Here is a 15,592-nt window from a genome sequence, read left to right as displayed (position 1 = left end):
TTTGAGGTACACGTAACATGGTCGAGCCATGAACCGTGCATAGGCTGGTCTCCCCAAAATGGCATGATATGCACTTTGAAAATCCACGACCTCAAACGTCAACTTTTCTTTGCGAAAATGCTTCGAATCACCAAACACTACGTCCAAAGCTATCTGGCCGAGTGACTCGGCCTTCTTCCCTGGTATAACTCCATGGAAGCTCATGTTACTAGTGCTCAGTCGGGACATCGGAATGCCCATACCTTTCAATGTGTCTGCATACAATAAGTTCAGCCCACTTCCACCATCCATCAGCACCTTTGTCAGTCGAGTGCCTTCGACAACTGGATCGACCACCAAAGCTTGCCTCCCGGGGGTGGCAATATGAGTCGGGTGATCAGATTGGTCGAATGTGATGGGTGTTTGAGACCACTTCAGATAATTTGCTTTTGCTGGGGCAACCATGTTCACCTCTTGGTTAATCACTTTCAGTCGACTTCTGCTCTCCACATCTGCAAAGATCATCAGAGTGGAGTTGATATGCGGATATCCTCCCTCACTGTCCTCTTTGTCATCGGCCTTGTCCGACTCCTTCTCCTTGTCCTTAGACTGTTTTCCCTGAAACTGCTGGATCAGGAGTCGACATTGGCGAGTGGTGTGCTTTGGGTAAATGATATTCCCCTCTTCATCTTTCTTCGTGTGAATGTGACACGGCATATCCATCACGTCGTTCCCTTCTTTATCCTTTACCTTCTTGGGGTTCCAGGATCCTTTTGGTTTCCCCTTAAACTTTCCTTGAGTCACGGCCAGAGCCTCTCCAGGAGCTGCCGGTTCAGCCTTCCGCTTCTGTTTCCGACTGGTGTTTCCTTTTTCCGACTGACTCGGCTTGTGCTTGCCGCTTCGGAGTCGGTCTTCTTCTTCGCCGTTGGCGTACTTGGTAGCAATCTCCATCATCCGACTCAAGGTCATGTCACCGGTTCGACCAAATTTCAAACTCAGTTCTCTGTTCTTGACGCCGTCTTTGAAGGCGCATACTGCCTGATGATCAGAGACATTTTCCACAGTGTGGTGCAAAGTGATCCACCTCTGAATATACTCTCTGAGAGTCTCATTAGTTTTCTGCACGCAGACTTGCAACTCTGTCAATCCCGCTGGTCGCTTGCAAGTCCCTTCAAACGTTCTGACGAACACTCGGGACAGATCTTCCCAAGTGTAAATGCTGCTAGGAGGTAATTGAGTCAACCATGCCCTGGCAGAACCTTCCAACATGAGGGGCAAATGCTTCATGGCCACCTCGTCGTTCCCACCACCAATCTGAACTGCCACTCGGTAGTCTTCAAGCCAAGTTTCAGGCTTAGACTCACCCGTGAACTTGCTGACTCCTGTTGCCAACCTGAAATTGGGGGGGATAACTGCGGCTCTGATAGCTCTGCTGAAACATTCAGGACCAGAAACATGTACTCGACTGCTCGTGGGTACATCTCTGTCGAGTGCGCCTCGATGGGCTCTGTTCCGATCGACCAACCCTTGCACGATAATGGATCGCGCGTCGAAGCCTGGCTCTCTGGGGTCAACTGGAACCCTACGCCCTGTACTGTACTGACGCCTATCATCTGGCTGCCGAGGAGCGTAAGACCCACCCCTCGGAGGGGAATAGGGCACTCGACGCCTATCATCTCGGTCGAGTCTGTCGCCATATTGATCTCGCCGATTCTCACGCCCTTCGCGCCGCGGAGGCGATCTGGGGCTGTGAGCCGACTGAACCGTATTCACAGTGACAGATCGACTGTGAATTCTGTTGCGCGACTGAGACACGGCTGAATTCTGATCTCCTGCTGCCCGGAGCAGATCCCTGATCTGTAGCAAACCTCTGCCAGCTTCCGACTGCGAAGGCTGAATGGACTCTGCTATACGGGTCGCAGCTGCTAAATTCTGAATTGGGGTTCGATATACCTGAGTCGGCGGGAAGAGTTGACGTCGACTGGTGTCGGGAACTCGTTGCCGCGCGCGCTCGTCGAGTGCTCGCTGAAGGTTCTCCAGTCGAGTGCGCTCGGCCAAATTGGCCAGACGCGCCTCCTCCAAGGCACGAGCCTCGGGGGTTTCTCCTGCGATGGGAATACGCAGGGGATCCTCGTTCCTGCGGCGAAGCTCTTCTCTTTGCAGAGAGTCGAGTGGCTCGGGCTGGTACTCTTCGTAGTCTCGTGCAGGGTCGCCGCCGTCACCTGCTCCACCACCACGGGCGAAGCCAGGAGGGCTGTGGGGCCCGTCGACCATCAAGATTTCCGCCGTTGGATCACTTCTTCCGCACTCGGATGCAGTCTCTCCGGAGCCAGTCGACTGATCGAACAAGCCGTAGAGAGATTCGTTGGGCTCGATTGCCGCAACTTGTGTAGTGGCCGATTGGCGAGCCACCGCGTGACTCACCCATCGCTGAAGCCTCGACCGGCCTGAGCGCTTGCGCTGGCGGGAGACCGGGAGGGTGGACGATGGAGGAGCCGACCGATACTGGGTCGACGGTTGCCGCAGCAGAACGCCGCGGACACATGCGCGAAAATGCATCGCACCGCGGACGGGGAGCGCGTCTACGTCGAGTGGAGCCTCCTGGAGCCATGCGGAGTCGTCGGCGATGAAGGTGAGAGTGCCGAGACGGATCTCTTGACCCTTGACCAAAACTCCAGCAGACACCATGATGAGAGTACTCGGAAGAATCGCAACTTCTCCACAAAATCGCTAAAACACCTGCCCCACGGTGGGCGCCAACTGTCGTGGTTCTAAGCCTGACAGTAGAGTGGGGGGTAGGTATGGAGAGGCAAGGTCCTAGCTATGGAGAGGTTGTAAGCACAAAGGATGTACGAGTTCAGGCCCTTCTCGGAAGAAGTAACAGCCCTACGTCTCGGAGCCCGGAGGCGGTCGAGTGGATTATGAATGTATGAATTACAAGGTGCCGAACCCTTCTGCCTGTGGAGGAGGGTGGCTTATATAGAGTGCGCCAGGACCCTAGCCAGCCCACGCAGGAGAGGGTTTAAGGTGAGTTAAGTCTGGGGCGTTACTGGTAACGCCCCACATAAAGTGCCTTTACTATCATAAAGTCTACTTGATTACAGGCCGTTGCAGTGCAGAGTGCCTCTTGACCTCCTGGTGGTCGAGTGAGTCTTCGTGGTCGAGTCCTTCAGGCCAGTCGAGTGAATCCTCGTTGGTCGACTGGAAGGCGACCTCTTCTAAGGATGTCCTAGGGTAAGTTACTTGGATCAGGTCCATGATCCTACCCTAGGTACACAACCCCATCAGTGCCTGCAATGATTCGAGAAGAAAAAATAAAAAAGTGTGTTAGGTTAAGGAGAAAGTCAGAAAACATATGGATTGTGAGGAAATTGGGTGTACGATGTGAGATGCAGGTAGGAAAAAGTGGGGAAATTGCCATGTGTGGTGCAACTACAGTTGTGATGAAAAGTGGGGAAAAGTGGGGAAATACGGTGGCCATGCCATCGCAACTGCGGTTGCCATGCAGTTGTGATGAATTACCGTTCAGATGGCCTGTGGTTGCCATGTCACATCAAATGCAGTTGCCATGTTGTGTCAACTCCACTTGCCATGTGATTACCGTATAGAAAAAATGCAGAATGGTAACAAACAAAATGCAGGTGACATGGTGTGGCAAATCCAGTTGCCATATGTAATAAACTATAGTTGCCATGTGTCAGCAAAATACAGTTGCCATGATGAATCAACTTCAGTTGCCATGTGTTTACCCAAATGTCAAAATGCAGCATGGCAACAACCAAAAAACATGCAGGCTATGGTGCATCAAAAATCAACTTGCCATGTCATCACACCGCCGTTGCCACCGCAGGTGAGAACACCCCCCAAAAGGAATATGATTGGGGCAAAATTCAAACTACATAAATATGTGCACACAAAAATCGTAAGGACATGACAAGTGTACCTTGCACAATTGGCTCTGCGAACTTGACAGCCTTCCTGCTCTCGACCATTGGCTGCGCCATCATTGCCGCCGTGCCTCCAGGAAAAGCAAAGGCAACTGGAATAGGATCATGCACCACCGCTTGGTCTTGACTTATGCCAAGGCTGAAGCTCGGTGGGGGGAATGCCATTGGGTGCCTCTCATTCCTACTGGCCGGACCACGAACGATTTGCGGGGCAGAATCCAATGGTGAAAGATCAACAAACATATCTGAATCAGCCGCTCCGGAATGTTCGGGCTTGTTTGCAGGGCGGGGCGTCTTGTCAGCGGTATCAGCAGCAGCTTTCATGGCAATCTTCTTGTTTGGGCTGTAGGGGACACCAACATTGACTGGCAGCCTGGAAGTGCGCAGATTTATGTTGGGGATTTCCACTGCGGGTAAAGGCGCAGTCTGCTCCGGCCGTTCACCTGCGTCACTCGTGCCAGCCTTCACAACTGCCTCAGTTTTGCTCCGGTCTTGCGGGTTCTCCATCACATTGCTTTGGGCGGTTGGCGGGAACAGTGTGGATGCAGGAACATACCCAGACTCATCTCTCCTGCTGCTAGGTACAGCCGGTGCATTGGGTACGACTGTTGGTTGCTTACGGGGGCGGCGACGCCTAGGTGGAAGACCAGCACGCGCCACGGTAACCTTAGCAGTATCTGCACCGACAGGGGCTGGAGCTGTTGTGCCATGACTCTCTCCTGAAGATGGCATATCCTTATGAACTGCCGCCTCAGCGGCTTCTGTCGTGGACACAGGTGTGCCATCACGCACGCCCTTGGAGTCAGTGTCTGAAGAGCGCGAATCTTCCTTGCCTATGTTCGTCTCGGGAGCGTCCACTTCAACACTTGCTGATGGGGTGGCGTGGCTCACTGCGGCTTCCTTCATTGCCAGAAGAGTTGGCAATATTTCAGCCGTCCTGGCAGATATGGACTCATCACTCCTCGATGTACGGATGCCTGTTGTTCTAGCCTGGGCATCCGCAGCCGGCGGAGATGGTCGGCCACTCGCATCAGGGTTGGTGGAAGCAGTCATCGGTGCAGCAGCAGTATTGTCGCCGGGTGCCTCATGTACTTCTGAGTTGCCCCCAGTTGACAACTTTGAATGTAGTCGTTCAAGCGGATCATTTATCCTATGCTTGGCCCCGCGCGTAATAGTCTTCTTAACCCTGCAAAAAGAAAAAAAAATCACATGAGAAAGGTTTGAAAAAAATGAGCAAAAAATATGTTTTGCAAAAAAATGGTAGAAACCTTAAAGTGAATGAAGAACAAGTGGAAAGTTGGTAGTTGCCATGTAATGGGAACTTGAGTTGCCATGTGTCCTGGTTGGCAGTTGCCATTCAGCAGTAGTTGCCATGTTAGCAAAAATTGAAGAATGAAAACCTGATGTATGTTCTGTCAGGAATGCAATTTGAAAACTGTGTATGGGATGAGCTCACAAAGCCATAGGTAAAAAATGGCAGTTGCCCATGAGGTAGAGGGTTAGATGCCAGTTGCACTAGATGCCAGTTGCCATGTGAAGAACAAATATGAGTTGCCGTAAAACTAAAAAAAGAATTGATGGAAGAAATCATTTGGGGGAAGAGAGGTTGCCGCGTGGGTGACGGTGAAAGAAGATCATGTGACAAAGCTGAACAAAAAAGCATTGGAAAATTGAAGGAAAAAAAACAAAAATGAAAATGAAAGCACATTGATTAACATACTTCTTGACTGACTTCCTCATGTCTGGCAACACAACAGGATCCCCGGTGTTGGTCGTCGTCGTACGAGGAGACAACCTGGTGGAAGGGGTGTCACCAGCAATGGGGGCACCTTTGTTCAAGCGAGCAGAAGCACGGGTTGGCGTTGGCGCCTGTTTCTTCGTAACTGCTCGTCCACCAGCGGTCGGCTCGCTGCAAAAATAACAGATGGAGGGAAAGGGGCAAGGTGGCAAATGTCAGACAACAAACCCGTTGCCGCGCTTGACAACATAAAAGTGCAAAGAAAATTGGATGAGATTATTCCAACAAAATAGACACGGTGGAAAACTAAAAATTGAAAGTCGAACCTCCTCCTGGCAGCTACGGGATCCGTCTTGGACTTCTTGCCATGAGAACCCTGCCCAACGTCATCTGGAGCCCTCCCCCTCCTTGATGGCAACACCCCCTGGCCTCTCGCAGCCGTCTGTTCTTTCACTTTCTCCGGTGGTGGGGCATCTGTTGCATCCTTGCCCCTGTTGCTGCCTCTGCGAACTTCAGCTTGTTCATCGTCATCCGTGTCCTGATGCACATTGTCCATGTCGTCGTCGTCATCCTTGCTGAGGCCAGCGTCTCCGTCTACATCATCTTGTGTGTTGCCAGGCTCTTGGGAACTGTTGTAGTCGTATCGGCCACGACAACCAGTTGGCCGGTGTGTACGTTCTGGGACAAATGAAGTGAACTGCCTCGCAACCGCGTCGCTGTCAGAGGCACTGAGGGACGTCCACCCCTCGACCAACTTCCCGAGCAATCCGGTCATTCCGGAAGCAAACTGCCCAATTAGATGCTCAACTGGTGCCCTCGCCTGTCCACGAAAAACAAGAAGCATCAACAAACAACCCGTATTGAAGTCACTTCCGCAACATCAACATGTAATCCACGGCAAACCATGGATGTGGACATTTTGATTACCTCAGAAGGGCAAGACGGAGCTGAGTGCACGTCCATCCACTTTTCAAATTTTTGAGGGCCCCCAAACACACTATAGTCTATAGCATGCTTGGCCATCAGCTATGAAAAAACAAAAAAAGAAATTGTAAGCATGCCTTATAAACCACGGACGGTTGCATCATGTCAAATTTGTAAGCATGCCGTGTGAAAAAAAAGACATAAACAAAAACTAACCTGTAGTTTTCCATACGTGCCATCAGTTGCCCTGTCTGCAGCAAGCACAGCCTTGACAGCGCTGATGGTCCACGCAGAAACAGCAAACTGGTGTAGGCGGCGGGCCTCCTACCCCAGTAAAATCCACGGTGGACAAATCAAGACAGTCGACATACATAAGCTGATTTAAAAAAAATTGTAGAGAAAAGAAAATATCAGTTGCCATCGTGGGTAATTTGTAGTTTAAAAAAAAGAAGAGCAGGATAATGTATGATCCAACGATAAAATATGTATGTGGCAGTTGCCATCAAAGTGTGATGGCAGTTGCCATCCTACTGTGATGGCAGTTGCCATGCTAATATGAAGGCAGTTGCCACATTGTCAGTATGATAGTTGCCACATTGTCATTATGGCAGTTGCCACATTGTCGCTATGGCAGTTGCCATCTTGTTGTGACCAGATTGTCATGCATGAATGAAAGTGCGTTATAAACAAAGAGTTCACACAGAGACCTGGTAAAAAAATACCATTAAATGCAGGCGACAACCCTTCTGGTACATCTTGTTTTTGAAAGCATCGTGGAGAAAGTCGGCAATGAACTTACACCAGTTCATACTCTTCACGTTTTTCAGATTCGCCTGCACCACACAAAATTTCAGGGCAAAAAAGTTTGCCGCGTCAGAAAATCAAAACGGAAGAAACGCAACGAAAAACACTGGCAGTAGCAAGCATGGATCATTCACCAGGATGGGGAAACATTTGTTGCTTGGGCGAAGAGAAGTGGTCGGCGTGAAAACAGCTGATATGAGGTACATGAGTAGCTTCATCTTGAAAACTTCTCCGTGCGTCGTCATGGCCTGCAGAGAATCTGCCAGTACAGACGTGTTCGGCATTGCCTCCAACCCAGGAAACAAACGGGCGAACAGCTCTTCCTCGATCTCATTATTAACCTCGTACGGGACTTTGATATGTCCCCGAGGCACACCCAAAGTGCAGAACACGGATTCCTCATTCAGTGGGAGTCTTCCCCGTCCCGAGATCACGAATTCCCTGGAGGCGGAATCGTATATCTCACCAAGCCAGTCGCATACCGGGTTGACAAGGTTCGTGCACCGGACATCCATCAGAACCTGCATACCCATCTCAGCAGCAGCTCCCTTTTGATCGTCAGTGAATTTCTCAATCAACACGGTCAGACGTTCCTGGGAGGCTCTGTTGCAAATACGTTTCTTCTTCTGCAAAAAACAAACACAAAAGTGTTGAGCTGTTGCCATGTTTTTGCAATGTTATGAAAATTTAGTTCATGATGGACGACTATAAAAAAAAGATCTAGGTGCCAGCAAATAACATAAATCAGGAGGAGGGGGGCGGGTGTGCGGATAGTTACCTCATCGCCCTCTTTTCTCCGTCCAGTTGCCCGGTTACGTTGAGGTGGATCCATGAAATCGTCATCATCACTTTGATGATCGCCGCCAGCCATTCTGCTGATGTAGGAACAGACCAAATTGTTAAGGGTGAAAATGTAAATGCAATGGGTAAGCAGTTGCCACCTAACAGAAAAATGTTAACTATTTGAATGCAAATGTGGTTGCCATACTATGCAGCCAGTTTGCCACATTGTCATATCTGTGTTGTGGCAACAGACATTGTGTTCACATACTGTAATGCAAACATGATTATACAAAAAATCCAAGTGGCAAACACGCCCACTCGATGTGCACATTAGTTCCATCCAGTGCTACCGATTGTGGCAACTATCAAAGTATGGAAACTGTCGTAAATAATTCAGAAAAAAACAAGTCTCACAAAATGAAAAGAATGTTTGAGGTTACTATCATGTAAATTCAGCAAAAAATCAGTTTGCCTCGTTAAAAAGAGCGTGTATGTGGCAACTATCTCATTCATTCAGTAAAATTTAGTTGCCCCCCTTGTGTGTGAGCTTGAACACATTTGTGGCAACTATGACAGTCAGTTTCACAAAAATATGTTGCCGCAGAAGAGAACACATTTGTGGCAACTGCCATATTTGTTCATGTAGTTTAGTTGCCACACACCTGTTTCACGTTCGGCCATACTGCCATAGTTGCCACATTCAGAAAGCATATTTTCTCTGGTTACTTATCGTACAAGTTCAGCAGAATTAAAATTTGCCACATGGGAAGAGCATGCGTGTGGCAACTGCCACAGGAGTTCAATGAAATTAGTTGCCCTTATGTAAAAGCTTGAGTGTGGCAACTATGACAGTCATTTTCGGAAATCTGTTGCCACAGAGGAGAACACGTTTGTGGCAACTACCACATTTCTTCAGGTAGTTTAGTTTGCCACACATTTGTTCACGTTTCAGTCATACTGCCAATTTCTCCACATTTCTGCAGTTTCAAACCCAAAACTAAACTAGATCTAGGTTTCAATGGCAACTACTTCAACCTCAAAAATCACCCTTACAATTCTCGCGCGAAAATGGCTGCAACCCCAAATTTCGATCCAATGCGCACCAAAACAACTCTCAAATCCAAAATGCAAGACTAATGCGTGCATACGAGCAGGCATAACCTCGCCGACGATGCCGCCGCATAGGCGACGACGAAACTGCCCACTCCCACCAAGCAACGGCAGGCGCACAACTACGGCGCACCGCCGAATCGCCGGAATCTCTAGGAATCGGATCTAGAAATCGAGCAGGGAGGAAAAAGGGGAACAAAAACAGGGAGGGGATGCGAGAGATAAAGCGAGCATTACCTTCGACCCGCACGCGTTCCGGCGACGCCGCTCCGCTCCGGCGAGCACAACCGACGGCCGCGAACACCGTCGACTGTTCCGCCTCCGCCGTCGCCTTCTCGTCCAGTGGTTTGAAGTGCGAGTGGGTTGTGCCAGTAAATGCGACGCGGGGGTGAGTGAATGGAACCGCGAGGGAGAGGGTGGAGGGGTGTGCGACGTGTTTGACGTCAACCGTGGTCGGAACGTGGCGTGCGGGCGCATGGCAATTCCACCGCACGCCTCTCGGTGGCAACCGCTGACCGCGGGATGGCAACCCCCGTGCGGGCGAACCCACTCGCACACCGCACACGAGAATCGTCCTACGTGGCGCCGAAAACCAGCCCTTTTGCTCCAAGATTCGTGCGTACCGAAACCAGTGGCGATGCTTGCGTGTGGACAGAGTGATGAACGCCCACATGTGTGGGCGTTAACATTATTGATAAAGTAACACTATTCTAATCCTGGGATCAGAATAACTATTTGGATCACGATCAGCTCTATATAGGGCCCGATGAAACTTTCCTGATCCGTGAAAGCAAAAAAACAGAGCAACCCAACCGGCACACTATCACATCCTGGACGGACGCATAATCTACCCACGACCTTTCTCCAACCTCGATTCCTCGCATCACCGGAACCCAGCGCCGCCATTGGCCTCCTCCAGCAGACCCGCCGCCCGCCGCCGCGGGCCTCCTCCCGCAGACCCCGCCGCTGCCGCGTGCCTCCTCCCGCAGAACCCGCCGCCACCACGGGCCTCCTACCGCAGACCCCGCCGCTGCCACGTGCCTCCTCCAGCAGAACCCGCTGCCGCCGCGGGCCTCCTCCCGCAGACCCCACCGTCGCCGCGAGGTTCATCCCGCAGACCTGACGCCACCGCGAGCTTCCTGCCGCAACCCTGCCAGCGGCCTCCTCCCGCAACCCCGTCGGCGACCTCCTCCCGCATCCCCGTTGCCGGCCACGCCAATGCGCGTCCCTACTGGATCCACCCGATCCAGTGCCGCGCCAGCCGCCATTAACCCCACCAGCCGCCGGCACCGCCGCCATCCACCCCGCTAGCCACTGTCCCCGCCTTCCGCCCGTGATTCCGCGCTCTGTTCCTCGTTTGCACACCTCTGACTCACCATGGACGGCTTCCCCTCCTCTGCTCGAACTTCTTCTCCAACCACCGTCGTGCCATCCTGATGTTCGTTGCTGAAGCCCCGCAGGCGTCGTGCTCTGTATGTCATTGATGTTCTTCACAAAAAGGTGACTATTCCCTGCAGATTTTGCAAAACCACTGTTTTCTTCTGTAATAAGTATGGCTGCAGTCCAATGTGTTGACGGTTAGCATGCCAATTGTGTTCATTAATCAAAAATTGTAGAAATGGCAGGAGCTCAGATGCAACTCCTTGTGCTACGATCTCATACAACAAGGTGAGAACAGAACTAGGCCCCACGTGAAGAATTGACAGACTAACTCCAATGGCAAGCGTCATTGTAGTATTGTTGTTGGGCTTTTCACTTCTCTTCTCAAATGGACTATACATCAGATAGAGACTCGAAGCTTGAAGCTTATGCATCTGACACTTATGCACTTCCTGAATGCTTGTCACTCACTCCTGTTTAGAATGCTTGTTCATGACACAAGTTTGACCAAAAAAATAAACAAAGAATATCTTCCTGAATGCTTGTGGCGGATTCTTGTTTGCCTATGTTTATAAATTGTGTCTGCAGAGACCTATGTGCTGTCGGTGCTTGCTATCCGCGTGAATATAGGAATGAAGAAGGTCACTATCAGGAAGGGGAGAATATCACATGATGTGCAGAAAAGAAGGTCGGAGTTCAGAATGATGTATGTGATCTTTGTGCTGTTTTTGGGGTGCATTTCCACATGGGGATGTGATCTCACTTCATCTTCCTCTGCGTGTGGTGGACGCCATGGCGAGCTCGCCGGATCCCTACACAAAAAGTTCAAAAGAAATAAGGATACAAGTTCAAGGACCGTGGTGAGGTAGAATTTTGTGTTAGCTCTCTGTTCATTTTCAACCTAGCGTGCCTTATTGCCACATCTGACAGAAGATTCCTATTTTCTGAACATGTAGCATTTGTTTCTTGGGAGGTTGTCAGGTTTCATGAACATGAATCTTCTGTCACATGTGTTTAGTAGTTACTCCCTCCGTTCCAAAATAGATGACTCAACTTCGTACTAACTTTAGTACAAAGTTGGGTCATCTATTTTGGAACGGAGGGAGTACCTGGGATTACTCAGCTCCTTCTGTCGGTTCACAAAAACACATATCTTGCTTTCTTCCAACTTGTTGCAAGAAGTTGCTGCTTTTGTATGGATGCCTAGGAAAAGCTATTTGTCTCTGGATGCTAGCAGCAGCAGGCTGCACCACCCGTCGATGTAGTCAAACAATCAGAAGTAGACCGTGAATGAACCCGTGGAGGTGGAGAGGCTGTTTTTTGGTCGATTGATTTTCATCTGAGAGCACTAGTGTTGCTTGCTAGCTTCCCAATGGAGCTTCAAGGATTGCAGAAAACTCAAGTCCGATAAAAGAAGTATGATACTTGCAGGCAAGCTATAGTGCACAAAAAAGGTGTTAGTATTTATGCCTGAATAGAAAAAAGTGAATTGATGTCAGCCAAAAAAATGTGGATTTGTTGTGTGTGTGTGTGCATAGTACACTGAATTGAAAAATACTATTTTCTGTCATGTAGATCAAAGAAAGGACATAGAAAAAAAAAGGGCAACCTGGTGCATGTAGCTCCTGCTTGCGCAGGGTCCAGGGAAGGGTCCGACCACTTTGGGTATATAGTACGCAGCCTTTCCCTACATTTCTGTAAGAGGCTGTTTTCAGGACTTGAACCCATGACCTCATGGTCACAAGGCAGCAGCTTTACCACTGCGCCAAGGCTCCCCTTCTATGTATGAGAAAAAAATATGGATACACACATTTTCTATGTATGAGAAAAAAACAAGAAAAATGCATATTTTTTCCTTCTTTATTTTCCTCTTTGTGATTGTGTGCTCTCCATGTGATTTAAAAAATGTGCACAACGAAAGAAAATGTGCCCTCTTCCCTATGTGGTCTGCACATTTGGTTGCTCCACAAAAAAGGTGAGTGAAGTTCAAGTATTACTACTGCTAAAAAAAGTTCAAAAAAAAATAAAAGAACAAGGTGTTCCAAAAGCCTGGTGCATTCGTCAACACTAGAAGTTCACAAAATAAGATGCTCAAGAGGAATGATAAAAAATATATTAGTTGATATGACAACCCCTTCGAGTCCAAAAATGAAAAATAGCGAAGTTCAACAAAAAAATTCACTAATCCTAGAGTTCGAAAAATAAAAAGAAAAGGTTAAAACAAACTAGGGAACATTCATGACATACGTATAGAAGTTCAGAGGGAGCTACGAGAGAAATTCAGAGAATAAAAAACTATGTAGGCACAAAAAAGAGCAAACTTGTTTATTTCATGTAATAAAAACTTTAATAATTAGGGGGGGCGGTTTAAAAGTCGAGACTCAAGAGATGGGATGTGCAGAGAAGAAAAATCCACGGTGTAGACTTGAGTAATTCATGGCGGAAAAACCAATAAAAACCAAGAAGTTCAAATTAAATTAACATACCAGTTCAAGAACTCCGTAGAAAAGAAATTTCTTGTTTCTAAATAAACTAGAAGTTCAAATTAAAATAACGGTGCGGTTCAATGTTTATAAAATAAAGAGGATTTTCCCGTTATTAACCAATAAAACTAGGAAGTTCAAATTTTAAAAATGATGAAGTTCGACATCTATAAAAAAAATCAATATTTTCTCATTATTAAAAGAATAAACCAAGAAATTCAAAAATTTAAAACCAAGAAAAATCAGGTTTTCTCGTTACTAGAGAATAAAACCAAGAAGTTCAATTGAAAAAAGCGGAGGAGTTTGATATTTATTTGATAATTCAGATTTTTACAATTACTAAAGAATAAAATCAATAAGTTCAATTCGAAATAACGAAGAAGTTCGATGTTTCTAACAAAACACCAATTTCCACATTTCTAAAGATACACAAAGAAGTTCAAATAAAAAAAGTCAAACAGAGAGAAGCTCAAATTGATTTCACGTAATGCATGGTGAGCATTTCGTATGAGAAAAAATGAATAAAAAGGCAAAGGCTAAATTTTTTGTTGCTATAAGTTCGGCCCGAGAACGTTCAAAAATTCTTGTGAGAGAGGTTGAACAAAAATACATGACAGAAGTTCAAGGTGAAAACAGCGGGAAGTTCAACTACTACACGGAATGCGTTTCAGATAAGAATATAAGAATAGAAAACAAAAGGCTTAAAAGGTTTATTGCAAGAAGTTCACGTGCTCCTCCCGGTGAAGTTCAAGATCTCTAATGCGAGACGTCCGACCTTCAATTACATGTAGAAAACAAGCAAAAAACGACGTTGTTTTTGCCATTTTTAAAACTGCTCTCAAACGACAAAAATTTGTAACGTATGTCTACATGAAAAAGATGCTCATATTCATAAGCTTTCCAACGGTATACTGTATGCTATATTCCGATGAATGGTTTAAAACTTTTCTGTATACCGTTAAAAATACATTTTTACGCTTTCAAAAAATATTTTGAACCGTCGGGAGTATGAAAAACTAATCAACACGAAAAGGTTGCGTGTTTTCAACAAATTTCCATCAGTATATTAATTTCTCAATTCCGGTAAGTGGTTTGAGAATTACGGCCAAAAAACAGCACGTAAAAAACAGAGTGAAGTTCAAACAGACATGCCCGAGAAGTTCAGCTACTTCACGTAGTGCATTTCCATTCGCGATGAAGGCTCAAATCATGATCTCATCATATTTCTAATTTACTCTAAAATGACAAGAATATCATTTGTGTAAGTTTAAGTCTTCAGTCAGAGAAAGTTCAAAAAATTACTGTGAGAGAGGTTTCTACAAAAGGAATATCATTTGTGTAACACTGACGAATGGATGAGAAAATTACAAACAAAAATACGTCAGAAGTTCAACGTGAAAACAACAGGAAGTTCAACTACTACACTGAATGAATTTCAGATAATAAACTTTTAAAACCGTCGCGAGTATGAAAAAATGATCAACACGGAAAAGTTGCGTGTTTACAGCAGCTTATTCATGTGCAGCAGAAGTTCAAGTCAAACTAACGGGGCGATTCAGCGCTTATTCTTGAAAAAGTGGAGAAAATTATACATGCTCTGTAGGACAAAAGTTTGGCTTTAATTTATGTTTTGCGAAGGTCAAAATGTTGTGTTCGAGAAGGTCAAGTGTGTTATCTCGCCAAGTTCAAAATAAAGTTGAACATGCAAGGTAAAACATGCAAGAAAACAAAAGGGAAGAAGTTCAATCTCTAAGATGACGCGGTTCAACGTGTAAACCAATGTTGGAGAAAACAAAAAGAAAATGAGAAGTTCAATTTCTAAAGATGAAGCGGTTCGACGTGCAACCTAATGTTGAAAGAAAACAAAAAGAAAGGAGAAGTTCAATTTCTAAAGTTGACGTGGTTCGATGTGCTAAACAATGTTGAAAGAAAATAAAAAGAAAAGGAGAAGTTCAATTTCTAAAGATGACGTGTGGTTTGATGTGCAAATCAATGCAAAAACATACACAAAAATGTTGTTTTGGTGTCTTAAAATATTTTTATTCATAAAAAATGATTAAGAAATAAAACCAAGAAGACCATATTAAAAAGATGGAGAAGTTCGATGATTATAAAAAACTCAGATTTTCCTCGCCATTAAAAATACTTCAGAGTGAACACAGCAAGAAGTTCAACATGAAAACATCAAGAAGTTCATTTACTACAATGGATGAATTTCGATGAAAAAACTATCAAAAATCGTCGCGGGTATGAAAAAACGATCTACACGGGAAAGTTGCGTGTTTACAGCAGCTTTCCATCGATATATCACTTGCTCAATTCCGGTGAGTGGATGGAGAGCTACGAGCAGTGGATGGAGATCTACGAGCAAAAAAAGCACGTGAAAAACAGAGTGAAGTTCAAGTAGACATGCCGAGAAGTTCAGGTTCTTCACGTGGTGCATT

General features: G+C 46.7%; 1 long non-coding RNA gene across 1 annotated transcript; it reads left to right on the top strand.

Annotated features, from left to right (window-relative positions):
- Positions 1-10,092: 10,092 nt before the first annotated feature.
- Positions 10,093-11,889, top strand: LOC119326405. Its single transcript, XR_005157968.1, has 2 exons — positions 10,093-10,785; positions 10,902-11,889. It is a non-coding gene; the product is annotated as an uncharacterized LOC119326405 (long non-coding RNA).
- Positions 11,890-15,592: the final 3,703 nt, after the last annotated feature.

Source organism: Triticum dicoccoides, chromosome 6B (genome assembly GCF_002162155.2).
Source record: "Triticum dicoccoides isolate Atlit2015 ecotype Zavitan chromosome 6B, WEW_v2.0, whole genome shotgun sequence".
Lineage (NCBI taxonomy): Eukaryota > Viridiplantae > Streptophyta > Magnoliopsida > Poales > Poaceae > Triticum > Triticum dicoccoides.
The sequence above is the reverse complement of the archived record's forward strand: the minus strand, read 5'-3'. Positions and strand labels throughout refer to the sequence as shown.